This window comes from Furipterus horrens, unplaced genomic scaffold (genome assembly GCF_987537825.1).
Source record: "Furipterus horrens unplaced genomic scaffold, mFurHor1.1.pri manual_scaffold_3, whole genome shotgun sequence".
NCBI lineage: Eukaryota > Metazoa > Chordata > Mammalia > Chiroptera > Furipteridae > Furipterus > Furipterus horrens.
The window spans coordinates 159,926,587-159,933,489 of NW_028327173.1; positions in this window are offsets into that span (position 1 = coordinate 159,926,587).

Sequence of the window (6,903 nt, forward strand, 5' to 3'; positions counted from 1 at the left end):
ATGAAAGACAGAGGGTCTTTTTGGTGTCTTTGAAAGAGGACTGGACTTCCGGCCAAGATGGAGGCTTAGACGGACACGCTAGGTCTCCCTCTACAACCAGAGAGGAATACAACTACTTCAAAACAAAGGATAACTAGAAATTCCAGAAAATAAAGCTACACGGAAGCCCAACATATGAAGTTATAAACCAGCGGTGCCATTTGGGCAGGTAAGAGTTAAAGAAGGCAAAGCTGTTTGCGGAGCGGCGGGGCGGGGCGGCGAAAAATCCCGGAGGCAATCAAGCCCCTGGCGTGCGCGACTCCGGCGCTGGGGAGAGCAGCCGCAGCATCGCCTTGAACAGTGAGGCCCAGGGGGGCGGGAGGACGGATCCCGGTCTCCTAGCTGAATAACTGTGTGAATCCATCTTTGACCCCCGCCCCCACAGAAAGCACCACAGGGCTGCGAAATAGGTCGCAGACAGGCGCCAGTCCCTGACTTGTGACGCGTACACAGGCACCGCCCCCGACAGCCGGCCCAGGAAAACAAAACGCATCTGTCAAAATGTGGCAGACAAATATAGAGATCCCGGTGGCACAACTCACCAGGCAGCAGATAGAGAACCTGACAGATGAACAGATAAGAAACCTGTCAGAGGCTCAGTTCTGGGCCATTGTTATCAGGTGGCTTACAGAATTCACAAAAGAGCAGGAAAAAGATAAGAAAGAAGCGAAAAACTTTCATAACGAAAGGAACAAAACCACATACGAGACAGATGGTGAGGAATCCAGAGTTCATTTCAACAAACTGGAATATGGAGAAGGAACAAGCAGTCAACCAATGCAGCGAGAGGAAATAGGAAGCAACAATGAGAGGATCAGAAACCTCTGGGACAGCTATAAAAGGCCCAACATAAGAATCATTGGTTTGCCAGAGAATGAGGAAGATGAACTAGAACTTGAAAAATTGAGTGAAAATATAATAAAGGAGAACTTCCCAGACTTGGGGAAGGGAATAGACTTGCAGGTCCAGGAAGCAAGGAGAGTTCCCAAGAGACTGGACCCAGGGAGAACCACTCCAAGACACATTATAATCAAAATGTCAAAAATTAAAGATAAAGAGAGAATCTTAAAAGCAGCAAGAGAGGAGAAAAGAATTATGTACAAAGGGGTCCCAATTAGACTATCAGCTGACTTCTCAAGGGAAACCCTACAGGCAAGAAGGGACTGGCAAGAAATATTCAAAGTAATGAAAATCCAAAACCTACAACCACGAATACTCTATCCAGCAAAATTGTCATTCAGAATAGAAGGACAGAGAAAGTGTTTCCAGGACAAAATAAAACTGAAAGAGTTCATTAGATCCAAACCACTGTTATATGAGATGTTAAAGGGACTGGTTTAAAAAACAGAAGCTAGGGAGATGAAACAAAGGCAAACGAAACAGGCAACGAGAGTGGAAAAGGAACTGTGGGTAAGGGAAGCATATTGGGGGGAGGTCAACAGGGAGGGGGAGTGGGGAGAGGGAGGGAGATGATATAGGAATTGGGGATCATGGTAGGAGGGAATGGAATAGACGGAGAGAGGTTGGGAGGAACTGTATGCACAACTAATGGACATAATCTAATGTAATATTTTAATCAATAAAACACATTAAATCTGAAAAAAAAAAAAAAAAAAAGAAAGAGGACTGCATCTTCTGGAGTAGAAAAGAGGACACAACTGAGGAGCAGTCTCAAATTTGACAGAGTTGCAGAGCTCAGACATTTAAATTCTCAGCCACTGCAGGTCTAATATGTTCAAATCAGGGCCCTGGCTGAGAAAACCTAGGACCCTGACATGTTGGTGGGAGGATCTGAGTGAATGCTCCTGAGATTTTGGTTCTGTAGATTCCTAATCCTCAGGGCTGGCAAAGTAGCCCCATCCCTCTGTAGTAAGAGCTAGTACTTCCCCCCGTGCAGGAAGACACTTCTCCACAAGGAAAAGGGTCTCTCCTTAGGAGTTTCTCTAACTTCTCTTCTGACTATCCAGATAATAACCAGTTTTAAATCCCAGCATAAACCAGCTGGGCCTGAAATAGGATGAAAGAGATTATTACCTTTGGAAGCAGCTTCAAGAAGTAAATAGCATGCACTAGCAGGAGCCAGAGAAATGCCCCTGGAACTACAATACTTGATCAAAGGAGCAGAAACATAAGACTGGACAAGTAAGCTTTCACTGACTTGGGATTTAACATCCCATCAAGGGCCCCATGATATGAGGCAAACTTACTGCTAGGGTGCTCCTAGAAACCTGGAAAAATAATGAGCCAATTGGAAATGGCCGAGTTGCCCTGACAACTGGTAGAAGAATTAAAAGGTCAATGAAAGCATGCTAGAATGAAAAAGTATATATATAGCTCATGAAGCCAACATACCTATCAGATTTTTGTGCCCAGAGGGCACACCCTTAACCACAGCCATCAGGCGTGTATGCAGAGAATGGCAACAGCACCACCAAGCAGGGCAGCGGTGGCTCTCTTCAGCATGCTAGGCCTGATAGCAGGAGAGGGGGTCACAGAGCTGGGCTCCTTAGTAGTCATGCAAAGAGATGATCCTCCCCTTCCCCAGTAACAGAAGCCAGCTGGTGGCATTTCACTGCCAGAATTAAGGGAGCTGCAATTATTAATGACCAGACAGATGAGAGGGACAGCAAAACAGGCCTGACTTGACCTGCAGAGTGCAGAGTATGGCATCCCCAGGGGCTGAACGGGCCGGCGGCCAATGAAGGCGCATGTACAGTCGTGAGAAAACAACACTGGAGAACTGAGAGACTAAGGAGTTTCCCCAATTAGAAAAATCACAGTCCCTTGTCCAGTTTCCCAACCTGGGCCAACAGTCTGATCCAAAGCCCCTTGATGGAAGAAGGGACCTAATCTTTAGAAGAAAGGACTCTGAGCTGACACCACTTTGGTCTCAGCCTGCCTGTTTGCAGCTGGCCAAGTAAATCTTATAAACTCAAAAGAGAGAGAGAGAGAGAGAGAGAGAGAGAGAGAGAGAAGAGGAGGAGGAAGAGGAAGAAGAAGGGGGAGGGGAAGAGAAAGAGGAAGCGAAAAAGGAAGAGGAAGAGGAAGAAAGGACTCTGCATCACTTCAGGAAGTGTCTGTTGTAATGATTGCTCCCTTCCTCCTCCAAAAGGACTATGGCCATTTATTTGGGTGGACTGTATATGGGGGAAAATGAGTACTCACGACATACTGAGGACTGTTGGAAACAGGGTCTGGGTTGACAGAAACTCAAAGCATCATCACAGCTTCCCCATGAGAGCAAGGACTTGCAGGGACCAGATAATAAATGGAGTCCTGACTAAAGTTCAGCTTACACAGAGCCCATCGGTTCTGTGGATCCACCCAGAGTCACTTCCCTGGTTTTCAAGTGTAAAATTGGCACTGATGTACTGGAAGTTGGATGATCTCACTACACTGCCACCACAGCTTGTGGGATAAGGACTCACAGTGGGAAGGCCAAGTAGAAGCCCTGAAACTGTCCTATCTCTGGTCAAGATAATAAATTTAAAACAATACTGATTAGAAATGACAACAAAAGCACAAGTAACAAAAGAGAACAATAGATAAATAATAGAAAAAAAAGCTAATTTTTAATCAAAATTAAAAACTTTTGTGCTTCAAAGGACACCATCAGTAACATTAAAGGATAGCTTAGAGAATGGAAGAACATTTTTGCAAATCATGTACCTGACATGAAACTTGTAATTTAGAAATATAAAGAACTACAACAACTTAATAACAAAAGACAAATAACCCAATTATAAAAGGGCAAAAGATCTGAAAAGACATTTCTCCAAAGAAGATATACAACTGGAAAATAAGCTTGTGAAATGATGCTCAACATCCTTAACCACAGGAAAACGCAAATCAAAACCACATTTAGATACCACTTCACACCCACAAGGAAGGCTATAATAAAAACAGATAATAACAAGTATTTTTAAAAATGTAGAGAAATCAGAACTCCCATCCACTGTTGGTGGGAATGTAATATGGTACAGCCACTTTGGAAAACTGTTTGGAAGCTCCTTATCTGATCCAGAAATCTCGCATCTAGGTATATACCTCTCCAAATGAAAATCTATGTCCACACAAAAACTTGTACACAAAAGTTATGTTCATAGCACCAGTATTCATCATAGTTAAAAAGTGGAAAGAACCCAAATGTCCATTAACTGTTGCACAGATTATAAAGTGTGGTTATCCATACAATGGAATTATTTGGCAATCTAAAAAATGAAGTACTGATACATGTTATAACATGATTAAAGCTTAAAAACCTTATGCTAAGTGAAAGAAGTTAGACACAAAGGACCACATATAGTATGATACTACTTATGCAACATGTACAAAATAGGTGGATCTAAGAGACAAGTAGATTGGTGGTTGCATGGGAGAGGGGGAGGTTTGTGGGAAAAAGGGGTAACAGCCTGTATGTATGGGATTTCTCTTGGGGGTGATGAAAATGTTTGAAAAAATGATTTTGGTGATGGCCACAGTTCTGTGCATTAAAAACAAAAGAATTGTGTGCTTTGAGCTATTTGCATGTTATAAGAATTAATATCTCAATATAGTTGTTTAAAAAGCAAACCAAAATATTGCAACCTTATGGGAATGTCAGCGGTAAGTACGACCAGAAAAGACCTAAGTGATACAAGTGTGGCTCCCATATATTCATTTAATTCTCTAGTCTGATCCCTGCAGAAACCAGAAAGACCCTGGAGAATGACTGTACCTTAAGGTCAACCAAGTAACAGCCCCACTCGCCTCCTGTTTCCTGAATACAAGGAGTCCAGAGTGCTCTTGCAGTAGCTGTGGACTGGTTTGATAGGACCCTTGTAATATCCCCTAGCGAGTGTGCTCCCTTTGGGGAGTTGGCCCTCTAACTCAGCAGAGCCCAGAGTTCCAGGGATGAGAAGCACACAGTTCTCCACTGGGTCTTTGGCAGTAATGGTAAGTGGGGCCACTCCTACTTCTACTCCTTTGTTCCTGGACCCATGTATGCTTTCTGTCACAAACACAGCCTCTTATTGAGGTCTCTGGTTTAATGTATAAACTGGCATCCCCTCTTTGCAGAGTACTGCCTCCACAGTGGTGCTTCAGCTGTGCCTTCAGGAGGCCATCCTGGCTCTATGAGGCTGCCTGCTTCTGGATGGTGTGGCAGGTGATGTGACCATGGATCCCATGGTCAAGGACTCATTCTTGCACCTCCTTCTCTGTGAATTGGGTCCTCTGGAAGGATAAAATGTTGTGTGGATTTCCAACCCTACAGAACACGCATTCTGTAAGCCCCCAGACAATCATGCTGGCTGAGATTCTGCAGATAGGAAAGGCAAACTTATATCCAGAAGTAATTTGAGGACAAATTTCTGGCCCTTTCAGAATAGAAAGGGTCCAATTTAGTAAACTTACCACAAAAATAGCTATAGTCATGAGAGTTAATGAATAGTCTACAATTATATATCTTTTTTTTTTTTTTATCTTCACCTAAGGACATGCTTATTGATTTTAGAGAGTGAGGAAAAGAGGGAGAGAAACATCAAATGAAAGAGAAATATTGATTACCTGCCTCTTGTATGAACCCTGATGGAGGACCGAACCTGCAATCTAGGTACATACCCTGATTGGGAATTGAACCCACAATCTTTTGGGTATATGGAACAATGCTCCAAACAACTGAGCCACGCTGGCCAGGGCTGCAGTTTATCTTCTTAAAAAGTTTTTTTCTGGTTTTGGTATCAGGTGTCATGAATGAATTGGGACATATTCCCTCCTATTCTATTTTTGGAAAGACATATAGAAATTGAAATTATTTATTCCTTAAATGTGTAGTAGAATTTAAGAGAGAAACAATCTGGGCCTGAAGTTTTCTTTGCTGGAAGGATTTTAACTTCAAATGCAATTCTTGAAGAGACACAGCACTTTTCAGATAATTTATTTCTTAAAATGTTGGTAGTATGTTTCTTTAAAGAAATTGGTCCAGTTCATCTAAGCTAGTGAATATGGGCACAGAATTGTTCATAGCATCCTGTATTATCCATTTAATCACTATAGTTTCTGGAATGATGCTACTCTCTCAGTGGAATCTTAGATTAATGGTTCAAGATTTTTCTTCTTTTCTAATGTAATGTAATACTATATGTTTCCCCCTAAGCACTGCTTTAGTTGTATTCTACAAATTTTGATGTTGTATTTTTCATTGTTAAAATATTTTTAATTTCCCTGGAGAGTCTTATCTGATCCATGGGTTATTTAGAATTGTGTTGTTTAACTTATAAATATTTGGGGATTTTTCAGATATATTTGTGTTATTGATTCCTACTTAAATTACATTATAGCCAGATACCATACTTTACATGATTTATATTCTTTTAAAATTGTTAAGGTGCAGTTTTTGGCCCAGCTTACTCAGTAAATATTTCATTTGCAATTGAAAAGACTATGTAGTCTGTTGTATTCGGGGTGGACAGTCTGTAAATGTCTATTAGGTAAAACTTATAGTGTTATTCAGCATTTCTGTATTTCACTGAATTTTTTGGACTATTTCCACCAGTTGACTTTTGTCTATTTCTACTATCCCTCAATACCGAGAGTATTGAATTCTCCAAGTAAAATGGTACATTTTATAATTTCGCCTTTCAGTTCTATCATTTATTGCTTTGTAATTTTGAAGCACTGATGTTAGGTGCACACACAGAATTGTCATGGCTTCTTGATTAACTTGCTTTGTTTTTTATTTGTTATTGGCTTTTTGGCTGTATGTCTTTATTATTTTTTAGTAGTTGCACTAGAAATTCCAATATACATTCTCAACCTTCCGTGGTCTACTTAAAGTTAATATTGAACCACTAGAAGTAAAAGGTAGAAGCCCTACAACCATAA